Source organism: Crinia signifera, chromosome 6, assembly GCF_055691185.1.
Source record: "Crinia signifera chromosome 6, ASM5569118v1, whole genome shotgun sequence".
NCBI classification, from domain to species: domain Eukaryota; kingdom Metazoa; phylum Chordata; class Amphibia; order Anura; family Myobatrachidae; genus Crinia; species Crinia signifera.
In genome coordinates this window covers 58,996,498-59,011,029 of record NC_139222.1, presented here as the reverse complement: position 1 = coordinate 59,011,029, position 14,532 = coordinate 58,996,498, and the positions used below count along the sequence as shown (strand labels likewise).

Genomic DNA, 14,532 nt, shown 5'->3' with positions numbered 1-14,532 from the left:
TTTCCCATACACTAACTAACTGAAGAAGTCATTTTTTTGTTTTTTTAAGTTTTCATTTTTTTATAGTGAATGAGGGTTACCAGGGATTGGTTGCTGGCAAGGACAGTGTGTATAGTTATCAAAGAGGTATTACTAGAGTCATGGTGGTGTATTCTACTTCTGCTTTTAATTTTAATCCCACAAGTATAGTAATAATCCTAACAGACACACATATACATCATACTACTGATGCTCCCAGGTTTCGGTATGCATCAGAGGATGGTAATAAAATACTGATAGCCAATATGTTAAACTAATTAGAAGGTTTAAAATAAATATAGGAGTAATAACATAAAAGTAACTAAGAACATCCAAACCAGAACCATTGATAGAATACATCTAGTAAGGTATCAGTAAAGAAGAGGCATTCTAAGTAAGGATGGTAACAATGGTGCAAACATAATATCTATATGCAAACTGACATTTCTTCTTTAAGACGCTCATCATGAGCTGATAAAAATAACAATAAGGTAAACTGATTGTTGGTTATATTGTCATCTACGGTATCACTCCGGTAATGTTGGGTTAATGGCTACTTATATTTGCAGTCAAATCAAACAACACTTAATTTTCTATGTAGGATTTACACAAGTGAATCTTATAAGGTTACTGACTCTCCCTAGGTTTAAAATTGGTAAAGAGTGTAATAACAGGAGATATTTTGTAGTACAACAAAACATGTAGTTATGTGACAGAGTTGGGTGTGCTAGTATAACATCTAGAAAAAAAAAAGGGGGTACTCATTGAATTGTTTCTTATGATGTTTTCTCAAACATACCGTCTCATAAGCCATGGACATTACCACAAGGATTATAAGGTTTCTAAATGGTTACAAACAAGATCTATTGTAATAAAATTTTACTTTTACTAATTAATACAGTGTTGATTCAATATGAAGATTTGAAAGTAACACATGGTATATTAAAGAAACACACTTATTTACATTATCCCAAGTTTATAAAATTGTATTTGAATTTGTGAATATAATTAAAATATGGTACAAGCATCACAAATACTAAACGGATGATGACGTTAAAAGGAAAGTTGAATTAAATTATTTGGGTTAAAATTTAGTTTATTGAACAGGTGTGAGTGATGTGATTCCCTACAGTTGGTTTATTTGGTTGAACCCCAATAACTGGTTCGCATAAGTCAATGTTATATATGCTTTAAGAAGTTTGATGTTTTTGCCAAGATAATATTATTGATTTTTCTGTATACTAGTGAAATGCTTCAAGCAGGTTTTCCGATGTATTAAGAGAGAAACAAATGATGCACAGTACGAGAGATATGAACTTTTTTTCGGAGATATGAAAAAAGTTGAGGATGGACTGATAATACAGAAAATCAACTAATCAATAAATCTATGCTTTTATTATATTCTGTTTTCCTGACTGCCGCTATTATTGCTGCAGATGACTTTAGCTTGTTGCACACTGTACTATTCACTGCGTATGAGGCCTTCCCTTTGCGCTAAACAGTTATAATACTGTATGTTAGAAGCAGCAGCCATTTTGTTAGGCATGACTTGCATAATAATATTATTAAAATGGCTGATCATTCAGAACAGAGCTGTAAAAGTGATTTCTTATAGAATATTGTTTTTGGTTTTAGAAGCTTAAGAATGTGATGTTGACAGTATAATGTAGCAAGGACAGGAATCTAGTCTCCACAAACTGAATAAGATTGGAACAAGGCCACACATGCGTAGACCCACAAGGCCACTGAAGTTGGGTGTTGGGTTAATTATGACATCATGATTGAAAGCAGAGCTTTCCAATAAGACTCAATGCTTATGAGTAATTAATTAATTAATGTGATAAAGGTTTAAATATCAGAGTGATAGAAGGAGGGAGGAAGGCAGTTGAGGAAGAACCAGCAAGCACGGGGGGGCTGGAGGTAACTATGAAGGAGGTTTAATCATGGCTGATCACTGTCCTTGAAAGGTGTCCATTTTGATTTGATTTAGAATTACTGTTTAAGTATTAGCTAATCAATTTTATGTTTCTTGTGTTAGTCTGCATTTGCAAATACCTGTAATGAAGCTATTCTTTAAGTAAAGCATTGTCATACCTTTTCTAACAAGGTTGTGTGGGTGTGCAATCATTTCAGCGTTGCCGTTATATTTAAAGGTAATAAAGTAAATATATATACAGGTTTGGGTTATCAATCATATCTAATCTTATCAGATAAATATCTGGTTTATCACAATAAAAAGAAAACGTTTCCAATTTAAATAGCTAGAGAATAAAAACAATTTGCCAGTAATGTGAAAAAACCTACAGCACCTGGTGTTCCCATGTGGTCTCCCACCCAAGTACTAACCAGGCCCAACACTGCTTAGCTTCCAAGATCAGACAAGATTGGGCCTATCCAATGTGGTATGGCTGTAGGTGCGATACAGGCACTTTTTTGCCCTCTTCTACTTCTATCACCAGGTAAGCTAATAAAAAAGTTTCCTAACTGTATTGGCTTACTGAAAAAAATCATGTGTTGGTAATGTAAAAAGACCTACAGGACATGATATTAGCAGGGGGTCTTAAATTAAACTACTAAAGAGGCTCAACACTGTTTAGCTGCCAAAAGCAGTTGGAATTGTGCCTAAACAGTGTGGTAAGTCTTTAGGTGATGGCTATTGTGTCTGTTTGACCTCTTCCAAATGTCTGTGCTGGCAATAAAAAGAAAAAGTTTCCAATTTAAATAGCTAGAGAATAAAAAAAATTTGCCAGTAATGAGAAAAAACCTACAGCACCTGGTGTTCCCACGTGGTCTCCCACCCAAGTACTAACCAGGCCCAACACTGCTTAGCTTATAAGATCAGATGAGATTGGGCCTATCCAATGTGGTATAGCTGTAGGTGAGATACAGGCACTTTTTTGCCATCTTCTACTTCTATCACCAGGTAAGCTAATAAAAAAGTTTCCTAACTGTATTGGCTTACTGAAAAAAATCATGTGTTGGTAATGTAAAAATACCTACAGGACATGATATTAGCAGGGGGTCTTAAATTAAACTACTAAAGAGGCTCAACACTGTTTAGCTGCCAAAAGCAGTTGGAATTGGGCCTAAACAGTGTGGTAAGTCTTTAGGTGATGGCTATTGTGTCTGTTTGAACTCTTCCAAATGTTTGTGCTGGCAATAAAAAGAAAAAGTTTCCAATTTAAATAGCTAGAGAATAAAAACAATTTGCCAGTAATGTGAAAAAACCTACAGCACCTGGTGTTCCCATGTGGTCTCCCACCCAAGTACTAACCAGGCCCAACACTGCATAGCTTCCAAGATCAGACGAGATTGGGCTTATCCAATGTGGTATGGCTGTAGGTGAGATATAGGCACTTTTTTGCCCTCTTCTACTTTTATCACCAGATAAGCTAATACAAAAGTTTCCTAACTGTATTGGCTTACTGAAAAAAATCATGTGTTGGTAATGTAAAAAGACCTACAGGACATGATATTAGCAGGGGGTCTTAAATTAAACTACAAAAGAGGCTCAACACTGTTTAGCTGCCAAAAGCAGTTGGAATTGAGCCTAAACAGTGTGGTAAGTCTTTAGGTGATGGATATTGTGTCTGTTTTACCTCTTCCAAATGTCAGTGCTGGCAATAAAAAGAAAAAGTTTCCAATTTAAATAGCTAGAGAATAAAAACAATTTGCCAGTAATGTGAAAAAACCTACAGCACCTGGTGTTCCCATGTGGTCTCCTACCCAAGTACTAACCAGGCCCAACACTGCTTAGCTTCCAAGATCAGACGAGATTGGGCCTATCCAATGAGGTATGGCTGTAGGTGAGATCCAGGCACTTTTTTGCCCTCTTCTACTTCTATCACCAGGTAAGCTAATAAAAAAGTTACCTAACTGTATTGGCTTACTGAAAAAAATCATGTGTTGGTAATGTAAAAAGACCTACAGGACATGATATTAGCAGGGGGTCTTAAATTAAACTACTAAAGAGCCTCAACACTGTTTAGCTGCCAAAAGCAGTTGGAATTGGGCCTAAACAATGTGGTAAGTCTTTAGGTGATGGATATTGTGTCTGTTTTACCTCTTCCAAATGTCAGTGTTGGCAATAAAAAGAAAAAGTTTCCAATTTAAATAGCTAGAGAATAAAAACAATTTGCCAGTAATGTGAAAAAACCTACAGCACCTGGTGTTCCCATGTGGTCTCCCACCCAAGTACTAACCAGACCCAACACTGCTTAGCTTCCAAGATCAGACGAGATTGGGCCTATCCAATGTGGTATGGCTGTAGGTGAGATATAGGCACTTTTTTGCCCTCTTCTACTTCTATCACCAGGTAAGCTAATAAAAAAGTTTCCTAACTGTATTGGCTTACTGAAAAAAATCATGTGTTGATAATGTAAAAAGACCTACAGGACATGATATTAGCAGGGGGTCTTAAATTAAACTACAAAAGAGGCTCAACACTGTTTAGCTGCCAAAAGCAGTTGGAATTGAGCCTAAACAGTGTGGTAAGTCTTTAGGTGATGGCTATTGTGTCTGTTTGACCTCTTCCAAATGTCTGTGCTGGCAATAAAAAGAAAAAGTTTCCAATTTAAATAGCTAGAGAATAAAAACAATTTGCCAGTAATGTGAAAAAATCTACAGCACTTAGTGTTCCCATGTGGTCTCCCACCCAAGTACTAACCAGGCCCAACACTGCTTAGCTTCCAAGATCAGACGAGATTGGGCCTATCCAATGTGGTATGGCTGTAGGTGAGATATAGGCACTTTTTTGCCCTCTTCTACTTCTATCACCAGGTAAGCTAATAAAAAAGTTTCCTAACTGTATTGGCTTACTTAAAAAAAATCATGTGTTGGTAATGTAAAAAGACCTACAGGACATAATATTAGCAGGGGGTCTTAAATTAAACTACAAAAGAGGCTCAACACTGTTTAGCTGCCAAAAGCAGTTGGAATTGAGCCTAAACAGTGTGGTAAGTCTTTAGGTGATGGATATTGTGTCTGTTTTACCTCTTCCAAATGTGAGTGCTGGCAATAAAAAGAAAAAGTTTCCAATTTAAATAGCTAGAGAATAAAAACAATTTGCCAGTAATGTGAAAAAACCTACAGCACCTGGTGTTCCCATGTGGTCTCCCACCCAAGTACTAACCAGGCCCAACACTGCTTAGCTTCCAAGATCAGACGAGATTGGGCCTATCCAATGTGGTATAGCTGTAGGTGAGATACAGGCACTTTTTTGCCCTCTTCTACTTCTATCACCAGGTAAGTTATAAAAAAGTTACCTAACTGTATTGGCTTACTGAAAAAAATCATGTGTTGGTAATGTAAAAAGACCTACAGGACATGATATTAGCAGGGGGTCTTAAATTAAACTACTAAAGAGCCTCAACACTGTTTAGCTGCCAAAAGCAGTTGGAATTGGGCCTAAACAGTGTGGTAAGTCTTTAGGTGATGGCTATTGTGTCTGTTTGACCTCTTCCAAATGTCTGTGCTGGCAATAAAAAGAAAAAGTTTCCAATTTAAATAGCTAGAGAATAAAAACAATTTGCCAGTAATGTGAAAAAACCTACAGCACCTGGTGTTCCCATGTGGTCTCCCACCCAAGTACTAACCAGGCCCAACACTGCTTAGCTTCCAAGATCAGACGAGATTGGGCCTATCCAATGTGGTATGGCTGCAGGTGAGATACAGGCACTTGTTTGCCCTCTTCTACTTCTATCACCAGGTAAGCTAATAAAAAAGTTTCCTAACTGTATTGGCTTACTTAAAAAAAATCATGTGTTGGTAATGTAAAAAGACCTACAGGACATGATATTAGCAGGGGGTCTTAAATTAAACTACTAAAGAGCCTCAACACTGTTTAGCTGCCAAAAGCAGTTGGAATTGGGCCTAAACAGTGTGGTAAGTCTTTAGGTGATGGATATTGTGTCTGTTTTACCTCTTCCAAATGTCAGTGCTGGCAATAAAAAGAAAAAGTTTCCAATTTAAATAGCTAGAGAATAAAAACAATTTGCCAGTAATGTGAAAAAACCTACAGCACCTGGTGTTCCCATGTGGTCTCCCACCCAAGTACTATCCAGGCCCAACACTGCTTAGCTTCCAAGATCAGACAAGATTGGGCCTATCCAATGTGGTATGGCTGTAGGTGAGATACAGGCACTTTTTTGCCCTCTTCTACTTCTATCACCAGGTAAGCTAATACAAAAGTTTCCTAACTGTATTGGCTTACTGAAAAAAATCATGTGTTGGTAATGTAAAAAGACCTACAGGACATGATATTAGCAAGGGGGTCTTAAATTAAACTACTAAAGAGGCTCAACACTGTTTAGCTGCCAAAAGTAGTTGGAATTGTGCCTAAACAGTGTGGTAAGTCTTTAGGTGATGGCTATTGTGTCTGTTTGAACTCTTCCAAATGTCTGTGCTGGCAATAAAAAGAAAAAGTTTCCAATCTAAATAGCTAGAGAATAAAAACAATTTGCCAGTAATGTGAAAAAACCTACAGCACCTGGTGTTCCCATGTGGTCTCCCACTCAAGTACTAACCAGGCCCAACACTGCTTAGCTTCCAAGATCAGACGAGGTTGGGCCTATCCAATGTGATATGGCTGTAGGTGAGATACAGGCACTTTTTTGCCCTCTTCTACTTATATCCCCAGGTAAGCTAATACAAAAGTTTCCCAACTGTATTGGCTTACTGAAAAAAATCATGTGTTGGTAATGTAAAAAGACCTACAGGACATGATATTAGCAGGGGGTCTTAAATTAAACTACTAAAGAGGCTCAACACTGTTTAGCTGCCAAAAGCAGTTGGAATTGGGCCTAAACAGTGTGGTAAGGGTACTTGTGAGTTATCCGGGCTGCCGATTTTTTCATCGCGCCCGAAATCGTGGGCATCGCGTCGGTCGTGGCTGTTATAAGGAGCCGCGACGCGATGCCCACGATTTCCCATAGACAGTAATGTTAAAAGACACGATGGACCCGATTTCCGACACGATTTCCCATAGACAGTAATGTTAAAAGACGCGATGGACCCGATTTCCCATAGACAGCAATGTTAAAATAAAATTACAATGTGAAATTGGCCAATATGTTTTTAAAAAAAATGTTTCATGGCCCCCCACCACCGTTAACGCCACCCCGCTATTGACGCCAACCCGAAGCGTGGCGAGCGCAGCGAGCCCGCGAGGGGCGGCGGTACGCGTCCTCCGTCCTTTTCATGCCCTACTATCCACTAGGGCGTGGAGTGAGAATAGAATAGTGTGGCGAGCGCAGCGAGCCACCGAGCCCGAAGCGTGGCGAGCGCAGCGAGCCCCGCGAGGGGACGCGGACACCTTCACAGGTATCCGCGTGCCCTTGCGGGCTTCACAGGTGTCCGCGTCCCCTCGCGGGGCTCGCTGCGCTCGCCACGCTTCGGGCTCGGTGGCTCGCTGCGCTCGCCACACTATTCTATTCTCACTTCACGCCCTAGTGGATAGTAGGGCATGAAAAGGTCGGAGGACGCGTACCGCCGCCCCTCGCGGGCTCGCTGCGCTCGCCACGCTTCGGGTTGGCGTCAATAGCGGGGTGGCATTAACGGTGGTGGGGGGCCATGAAACATTTTTTTAAAAAACATATTGCCCAATTTCACATTGTAATTTTATTTTAACATTGCTGTCTATGGGAAATCGGGTCCATCGCGTCTTTTAACATTACTGTCTATGGGAAATCGGGTCCATCGTGTCTTTTAACATTACTGTCTATGGGAAATCGTGGGCATCGCGTCGCGGCCCCTTATAACGGCCACGACCGACGCGATGCCCCCGATATCGTGTCTTTTAACATTACTGTCTATGGGAAATCGGGGGCATCGCGTTGCGGCCCCTTATAACGGCCACGACCGACGCGATGCCCCCGATTTGGAGCTAAATCGTGGGCATCGCGTCGGTCGGGTGTCCTTAAGTTAACCAAACTTAAGGACAAAATCGGCAGCCCGGATAACTCACAAGTACCGTGGTAAGTCTTTAGGTGATGGCTATTGTGTCTGTTTGACCTCTTCCAAATGTCTGTGCTGGCAATAAAAAGAAAAAGTTTCCAATTTAAATAGCTAGAGAATAAAAACAATTTGCCAGTAATGTGAAAAAACCTACAGCACCTGGTGTTCCCATGTGGTCTCCCACCCAAGTACTAACCAGGCCCAACACTGCTTAGCTTCCAAGATCAGACGAGATTGGGCCTATCCAATGTGGTATGGCTGTAGGTGAGATACAGGCACTTTTTTGCCCTCTTCTACTTCTATCACCAGGTAAGCTAATAAAAAAGTTTCCTAACTGTATTGGCTTACTGAAAAAAATCATGTGTTGGTAATGTAAAAAGACCTACAGGACATGATATTAGCAGAGGGTCTTAAATTAAACTACTAAAGAGGCTCAACACTGTTTAGCTGCCAAAAGCAGTTGGAATTGTGCCTAAACAGTGTGGTAAGTCTTTAGGTGATGGCTATTGTGTCTGTTTGACCTCTTCCAAATGTCTGTGCTGGCAATAAAAAGAAAAAGTTTCCAATTTAAATAGCTAGAGAATAAAAACAATTTGCCAGTAATGTGAAAAAACCTACAGCACCTGGTGTTCCCATGTGGTCTCCCACCCAAGTACTAACCAGGCCCAACACTGCTTAGCTTCCAAGATCAGACGAGATTGGGCCTATCCAATGTGGTATGGCTGTAGTTGAGATACAGGCACTTTTTTGCCCTCTTCTACTTCTATCACCAGGTAAGTTATAAAAAAGTTACCTAACTGTATTGGCTTACTGAAAAAAATCATGTGTTGGTAATGTAAAAAGACCTACAGGACATGATATTAGCAGGGGGTCTTAAATTAAACTACTAAATAGCCTCAACACTGTTTACCTGCCAAAAGCAGTTGGAATTGGGCCAAAACAGTGTGGTAAGTCTTTAGGTGATGGATATTGTGTCTGTTTTACCTCTTCCAAATGTCAGTGCTGGCAATAAAAAGAAAAAGTTTCCAATTTAAATAGCTAGAGAATAAAAACAATTTGCCAGTAATGTGAAAAAACCTACAGCACCTGGTGTTCCCATGTGGTCTCCCACCCAAGTACTAACCAGGCCCAACACTGCTTAGCTTCCAAGATCAGACGAGATTGGGCCTATCCAATGTGGTATGGCTGTAGTTGAGATACAGGCACTTTTTTGCCCTCTTCTACTTCTATCACCAGGTAAGTTATAAAAAAGTTACCTAACTGTATTGGCTTACTGAAAAAAATCATGTGTTGGTAATGTAAAAAGACCTACAGGACATGATATTAGCAGGGGGTCTTAAATTAAACTACTAAATAGCCTCAACACTGTTTACCTGCCAAAAGCAGTTGGAATTGGGCCAAAACAGTGTGGTAAGTCTTTAGGTGATGGATATTGTGTCTGTTTTACCTCTTCCAAATGTCAGTGCTGGCAATAAAAAGAAAAAGTTTCCAATTTAAATAGCTAGAGAATAAAAACAATTTGCCAGTAATGTGAAAAAACCTACAGCACCTGGTGTTTCCATGTGGTCTCCCACCCAAGTACTAACCAGGCCCAACACTGCTTAGCTTCCAAGATCAGACGAGGTTGGGCCTATCCAATGTGGTATGGCTGTAGGTGAGATACAGGCACTTTTTTGCCCTCTTCTACTTCTATCACCAGGTAAGCTAATACAAAAGTTTCCTAACTGTATTGGCTTACTGAAAAAAATCATGTGTTGGTAATGTAAAAAGACCTACAGGACATGATATTAGCAGGGGGTCTTAAATTAAACTACTAAAGAGGCTCAACACTGTTTAGCTGCCAAAAGCAGTTGGAATTGGGCCTAAACAGTGTGGCAAGTCTTTAGGTGATGGCTATTGTGTCTGTTTGACCTCTTCCAAATGTCTGTGCTGGCAATAAAAAGAAAAAGTTTCCAATTTAAATAGCTATAGAATAAAAACAATTTGCCAGTAATGTGAAAAAACCTAAAGCACCAGGTGTTCCCATGTGGTCTCCCACCCAAGTACTAACCAGGCCCAACACTGCTTAGCTTCCAAGATCAGACGAGATTGGGCCTATCCAATGTGGTATGGCTGTAGTTGAGATACAGGCACTTTTTTGCCCTCTTCTACTTCTATCACCAGGTAAGCTAATAAAAAAGTTTCCTAACTGTATTGGCTTACTTAAAAAAAATCATGTGTTGGTAATGTAAAAAGACCTACAGGACATGATATTAGCAGGGGGTCTTAAATTAAACTACTAAAGAGCCTCAACACTGTTTAGCTGCCAAAAGCAGTTGGAATTGGGCCTAAACAGTGTGGTAAGTCTTTAGGTGATGGATATTGTGTCTGTTTTACCTCTTCCAGATGTCAGTGCTGGCAATAAAAAGAAAAAGTTTCCAATTTAAATAGCTAGAGAATAAAAACAATTTGCCAGTAATGTGAAAAAACCTACAGCACCTGGTGTTCCCATGTGGTCTCCCACCCAAGTACTATCCAGGCCCAACACTGCTTAGCTTCCAAGATCAGACAAGATTGGGCCTATCCAATGTGGTATGGCTGTAGGTGAGATACAGGCACTTTTTTGCCCTCTTCTACTTCTATCACCAGGTAAGCTAATACAAAAGTTTCCTAACTGTATTGGCTTACTGAAAAAAATCATGTGTTGGTAATGTAAAAAGACCTACAGGACATGATATTAGCAGGGGGTCTTAAATTAAACTACTAAAGAGGCTCAACACTGTTTAGCTGCCAAAAGCAGTTGGAATTGGGCCTAAACAGTGTGGTAAGTCTTTAGGTGATGGCTATTGTGTCTGTTTGACCTCTTCCAAATGTCTGTGCTGGCAATAAAAAGAAAAAGTTTCCAATTTAAATAGCTAGAGAATAAAAACAATTTGCCAGTAATGTGAAAAAACCTACAGCACCTGGTGTTCCCATGTGGTCTCCCACCCAAGTACTAACCAGGCCCAACACTGCTTAGCTTCCAAGATCAGACGAGATTGGGCCTATCCAATGTGGTATGGCTGCAGGTGAGATACAGGCACTTGTTTGCCCTCTTCTACTTCTATCACCAGGTAAGCTAATAAAAAAGTTTCCTAACTGTATTGGCTTACTTAAAAAAAAATCATGTGTTGGTAATGTAAAAAGACCTACAGGACATGATATTAGCAGGGGGTCATAAATTAAACTACTAAAGAGCCTCAACACTGTTTAGCTGCCAAAAGCAGTTGGAATTGGGCCTAAACAATGTGGTAAGTCTTTAGGTGATGGATATTGTGTCTGTTTTACCTCTTCCAAATGTCTGTGCTGGCAATAAAAAGAAAAAGTTTCCAATTTAAATAGCTAGAGAATAAAAACAATTTGCCAGTAATGTGAAAAAACCTACAGCACCTGGTGTTCCCATGTGGTCTCCCACCCAAGTACTAACCAGGCCCAACACTGCTTAGCTTCCAAGATCAGACAAGATTGGGCCTATCCAATGTGGTATGGCTGTAGGTGAGATACAGGCACTTTTTTGCCCTCTTCTACTTCTATCACCAGGTAAGCTAATACAAAAGTTTCCTAACTGTATTGGCTTACTGAAAAAAATCATGTGTTGGTAATGTAAAAAGACCTACAGGACATGATATTAGCAGGGGGTCTTAAATTAAACTACTAAAGAGCCTCAACACTGTTTAGCTGCCAAAAGCAGTTGGAATTGGGCCTAAACAGTGTGGTAAGTCTTTAGGTGATGGATATTGTGTCTGTTTTACCTCTTCCAAATGTCAGTGCTGGCAATAAAAAGAAAAAGTTTCCAATTTAAATAGCTAGAGAATAAAAACAATTTGCCAGTAATGTGAAAAAACCTACAGCACCTGGTGTTCCCATGTGGTCTCCCACCCAAGTACTATCCAGGCCCAACACTGCTTAGCTTCCAAGATCAGACAAGATTGGGCCTATCCAATGTGGTATGGCTGTAGGTGAGATACAGGCACTTTTTTGCCCTCTTCTACTTCTATTACCAGGTAAGCTAATACAAAAGTTTCCTAACTGTATTGGCTTACTGAAAAAAATCATGTGTTGGTAATGTAAAAAGACCTACAGGACATGATATTAGCAAGGGGGTCTTAAATTAAACTACTAAAGAGGCTCAACACTGTTTAGCTGCCAAAAGCAGTTGGAATTGTGCCTAAACAGTGTGGTAAGTCTTTAGGTGATGGCTATTGTGTCTGTTTGAACTCTTCCAAATGTCTGTGCTGGCAATAAAAAGAAAAAGTTTCCAATCTAAATAGCTAGAGAATAAAAACAATTTGCCAGTAATGTGAAAAAACCTACAGCACCTGGTGTTCCCATGTGGTCTCCCACCCAAGTACTAACCAGGCCCAACACTGCTTAGCTTCCAAGATCAGACGAGGTTGGGCCTATCCAATGTGGTATGGCTGTAGGTGAGATACAGGCACTTTTTTGCCCTCTTCTACTTATATCCCCAGGTAAGCTAATACAAAAGTTTCCCAACTGTATTGGCTTACTGAAAAAAATCATGTGTTGGTAATGTAAAAAGACCTACAGGACATGATATTAGCAGGGGGTCTTAAATTAAACTACTAAAGAGGCTCAACACTGTTTAGCTGCCAAAAGCAGTTGGAATTGTGCCTAAACAGTGTGGTAAGTCTTTAGGTGATGGCTATTGTGTCTGTTTGACCTCTTCCAAATGTCTGTGCTGGCAATAAAAAGAAAAAGTTTCCAATTTTAATAGCTAGAGAATAAAAACAATTTGCCAGTAATGTGAAAAAACCTACAGCACCTGGTGTTCCCATGTGGTCTCCCACCCAAGTACTAACCAGGCCCAACACTGCTTAGCTTCCAAGATCAGACGAGATTGGGCCTATCCAATGTGGTATGGCTGTAGGTGAGATACAGGCACTTTTTTGCCCTCTTCTACTTCTATCACCAGGTAAGTTATAAAAAAGTTACCTAACTGTATTGGCTTACTGAAAAAAATCATGTGTTGGTAATGTAAAAAGACCTACAGGACATGATATTATCAGGGGGTCTTAAATTAAACTACTAAATAGCCTCAACACTGTTTACCTGCCAAAAGCAGTTGGAATTGGGCCAAAACAGTGTGGTAAGTCTTTAGGTGATGGATATTGTGTCTGTTTTACCTCTTCCAAATGTCAGTGCTGGCAATAAAAAGAAAAAGTTTCCAATTTAAATAGCTAGAGAATAAAAACAATTTGCCAGTAATGTGAAAAAACCTACAGCACCTGGTGTTTCCATGTGGTCTCCCACCCAAGTACTAACCAGGCCCAACACTGCTTAGCTTCCAAGATCAGACGAGGTTGGGCCTATCCAATGTGGTATGGCTGTAGGTGAGATACATGCACTTTTTTGCCCTCTTCTACTTCTATCACCAGGTAAGCTAATACAAAAGTTTCCTAACTGTATTGGCTTACTGAAAAAAATCAAGTGTTGGTAATGTAAAAAGACCTACAGGACATGATATTAGCAGGGGGTCTTAAATTAAACTACTAAAGAGGCTCAACACTGTTTAGCTGCCAAAAGCAGTTGGAATTGGGCCTAAACAGTGTGGCAAGTCTTTAGGTGATGGCTATTGTGTCTGTTTGACCTCTTCCAAATGTCTGTGCTGGCAATAAAAAGAAAAAGTTTCCAATTTAAATAGCTATAGAATAAAAACAATTTGCCAGTAATGTGAAAAAACCTACAGCACCTGGTGTTCCCATGTGGTCTCCTACCCAAGTACTAACCAGGCCCAACACTGCTTAGCTTCCAAGATCAGACGAGATTGGGCCTATCCAATGTGGTATGGCTGTAGTTGAGATACAGGCACTTTTTTGCCCTCTTCTACTTCTATCACCAGGTAAGCTAATACAAAAGTTGCCTAACTGTATTGGCTTACTGAAAAAAATCATGTGTTGGTAACGTAAAAAGACCTACAGGACATGATATTAGCAGGGGGTCTTAAATTAAACTACTAAAGAGGCTCAACACTGTTTAGCTGCCAAAAGCAGTTGGAATTGGGCCTAAACAGTGTGGTAAGTCTTTAGGTGATGGCTATTGTGTCTGTTTGAACTCTTCCAAATGTCTGTGCTGGCAATAAAAAGAAAAAGTTTCCAATCTAAATAGCTAGAGAATAAAAACAATTTGCCAGTAATGTGAAAAAACCTACAGCACCTGGTGTTCCCATGTGGTCTCCCACCCAAGTACTAACCAGGCCCAACACTGCTTAGCTTCCAAGATCAGACAAGGTTGGGCCTATCCAATGTGGTATGGCTGTAGGTGAGATACAGGCACTTTTTTGCCCTCTTCTACTTCTATCACCAGGTAAGCTAATACAAAAGTTTCCTAATTGTATTGGCTTACTGAAAAAAATCATGTGTTGGTAATGTAAAAAGACCTACAGGACATGATATTAGCAGGGGGTCTTAAATTAAACTACTAAAGAGGCTCAACACTGTTTAGCTGCCAAAAGCAGTTGGAATTGTGCCTAAACAGTGTGGTAAGTCTTTAGGTGATGGCTATTGTGTCTGTTTGACCTCTTCC

General features: G+C 39.9%; 20 non-coding genes and 4 pseudogenes across 20 annotated transcripts; all 24 read right to left on the bottom strand.

Moving 5' to 3' along the window:
- Positions 1-2,315: 2,315 nt before the first annotated feature.
- Positions 2,316-2,434, bottom strand: LOC146015881 (5S ribosomal RNA). Its single transcript, XR_014448789.1, has one exon. It is a non-coding gene; the product is annotated as a 5S ribosomal RNA (ribosomal RNA).
- Positions 2,435-2,779: 345 nt separating this feature from the next.
- On the bottom strand, positions 2,780-2,898 carry LOC146010710 (5S ribosomal RNA; annotated as a pseudogene).
- Positions 2,899-3,243: 345 nt separating this feature from the next.
- Positions 3,244-3,362, bottom strand: LOC146015846 (5S ribosomal RNA). Its single transcript, XR_014448754.1, has one exon. It is a non-coding gene; the product is annotated as a 5S ribosomal RNA (ribosomal RNA).
- A 345-nt stretch (positions 3,363-3,707) lies between these two features.
- On the bottom strand, positions 3,708-3,826 carry LOC146016410 (5S ribosomal RNA). Its single transcript, XR_014449302.1, has one exon. It is a non-coding gene; the product is annotated as a 5S ribosomal RNA (ribosomal RNA).
- A 345-nt stretch (positions 3,827-4,171) lies between these two features.
- LOC146015393 (5S ribosomal RNA) lies at positions 4,172-4,290 on the bottom strand. The gene has a single exon (XR_014448316.1). It is a non-coding gene; the product is annotated as a 5S ribosomal RNA (ribosomal RNA).
- A 345-nt stretch (positions 4,291-4,635) lies between these two features.
- Positions 4,636-4,754, bottom strand: LOC146010911 (5S ribosomal RNA; annotated as a pseudogene).
- Positions 4,755-5,100: 346 nt separating this feature from the next.
- LOC146014451 (5S ribosomal RNA) lies at positions 5,101-5,219 on the bottom strand. The gene has a single exon (XR_014447404.1). It is a non-coding gene; the product is annotated as a 5S ribosomal RNA (ribosomal RNA).
- A 344-nt stretch (positions 5,220-5,563) lies between these two features.
- LOC146014530 (5S ribosomal RNA) lies at positions 5,564-5,682 on the bottom strand. Its single transcript, XR_014447482.1, has one exon. It is a non-coding gene; the product is annotated as a 5S ribosomal RNA (ribosomal RNA).
- Positions 5,683-6,028: 346 nt separating this feature from the next.
- Positions 6,029-6,147, bottom strand: LOC146016165 (5S ribosomal RNA). Its single transcript, XR_014449063.1, has one exon. It is a non-coding gene; the product is annotated as a 5S ribosomal RNA (ribosomal RNA).
- Positions 6,148-6,493: 346 nt separating this feature from the next.
- Positions 6,494-6,612, bottom strand: LOC146010334 (5S ribosomal RNA; annotated as a pseudogene).
- A 1,506-nt stretch (positions 6,613-8,118) lies between these two features.
- Positions 8,119-8,237, bottom strand: LOC146013068 (5S ribosomal RNA). The gene has a single exon (XR_014446054.1). It is a non-coding gene; the product is annotated as a 5S ribosomal RNA (ribosomal RNA).
- A 345-nt stretch (positions 8,238-8,582) lies between these two features.
- LOC146015228 (5S ribosomal RNA) lies at positions 8,583-8,701 on the bottom strand. The gene has a single exon (XR_014448156.1). It is a non-coding gene; the product is annotated as a 5S ribosomal RNA (ribosomal RNA).
- Positions 8,702-9,045: 344 nt separating this feature from the next.
- LOC146015227 (5S ribosomal RNA) lies at positions 9,046-9,164 on the bottom strand. Its single transcript, XR_014448155.1, has one exon. It is a non-coding gene; the product is annotated as a 5S ribosomal RNA (ribosomal RNA).
- A 344-nt stretch (positions 9,165-9,508) lies between these two features.
- Positions 9,509-9,627, bottom strand: LOC146017557 (5S ribosomal RNA). Its single transcript, XR_014450425.1, has one exon. It is a non-coding gene; the product is annotated as a 5S ribosomal RNA (ribosomal RNA).
- Positions 9,628-9,972: 345 nt separating this feature from the next.
- On the bottom strand, positions 9,973-10,091 carry LOC146010376 (5S ribosomal RNA; annotated as a pseudogene).
- A 346-nt stretch (positions 10,092-10,437) lies between these two features.
- LOC146016164 (5S ribosomal RNA) lies at positions 10,438-10,556 on the bottom strand. The gene has a single exon (XR_014449062.1). It is a non-coding gene; the product is annotated as a 5S ribosomal RNA (ribosomal RNA).
- Positions 10,557-10,901: 345 nt separating this feature from the next.
- Positions 10,902-11,020, bottom strand: LOC146014529 (5S ribosomal RNA). Its single transcript, XR_014447481.1, has one exon. It is a non-coding gene; the product is annotated as a 5S ribosomal RNA (ribosomal RNA).
- Positions 11,021-11,367: 347 nt separating this feature from the next.
- Positions 11,368-11,486, bottom strand: LOC146015880 (5S ribosomal RNA). The gene has a single exon (XR_014448788.1). It is a non-coding gene; the product is annotated as a 5S ribosomal RNA (ribosomal RNA).
- A 345-nt stretch (positions 11,487-11,831) lies between these two features.
- Positions 11,832-11,950, bottom strand: LOC146016163 (5S ribosomal RNA). The gene has a single exon (XR_014449061.1). It is a non-coding gene; the product is annotated as a 5S ribosomal RNA (ribosomal RNA).
- Positions 11,951-12,296: 346 nt separating this feature from the next.
- On the bottom strand, positions 12,297-12,415 carry LOC146015798 (5S ribosomal RNA). The gene has a single exon (XR_014448708.1). It is a non-coding gene; the product is annotated as a 5S ribosomal RNA (ribosomal RNA).
- A 345-nt stretch (positions 12,416-12,760) lies between these two features.
- On the bottom strand, positions 12,761-12,879 carry LOC146013066 (5S ribosomal RNA). The gene has a single exon (XR_014446053.1). It is a non-coding gene; the product is annotated as a 5S ribosomal RNA (ribosomal RNA).
- A 344-nt stretch (positions 12,880-13,223) lies between these two features.
- LOC146017555 (5S ribosomal RNA) lies at positions 13,224-13,342 on the bottom strand. Its single transcript, XR_014450424.1, has one exon. It is a non-coding gene; the product is annotated as a 5S ribosomal RNA (ribosomal RNA).
- Positions 13,343-13,687: 345 nt separating this feature from the next.
- On the bottom strand, positions 13,688-13,806 carry LOC146017320 (5S ribosomal RNA). The gene has a single exon (XR_014450197.1). It is a non-coding gene; the product is annotated as a 5S ribosomal RNA (ribosomal RNA).
- A 345-nt stretch (positions 13,807-14,151) lies between these two features.
- On the bottom strand, positions 14,152-14,270 carry LOC146017590 (5S ribosomal RNA). The gene has a single exon (XR_014450457.1). It is a non-coding gene; the product is annotated as a 5S ribosomal RNA (ribosomal RNA).
- Positions 14,271-14,532: the final 262 nt, after the last annotated feature.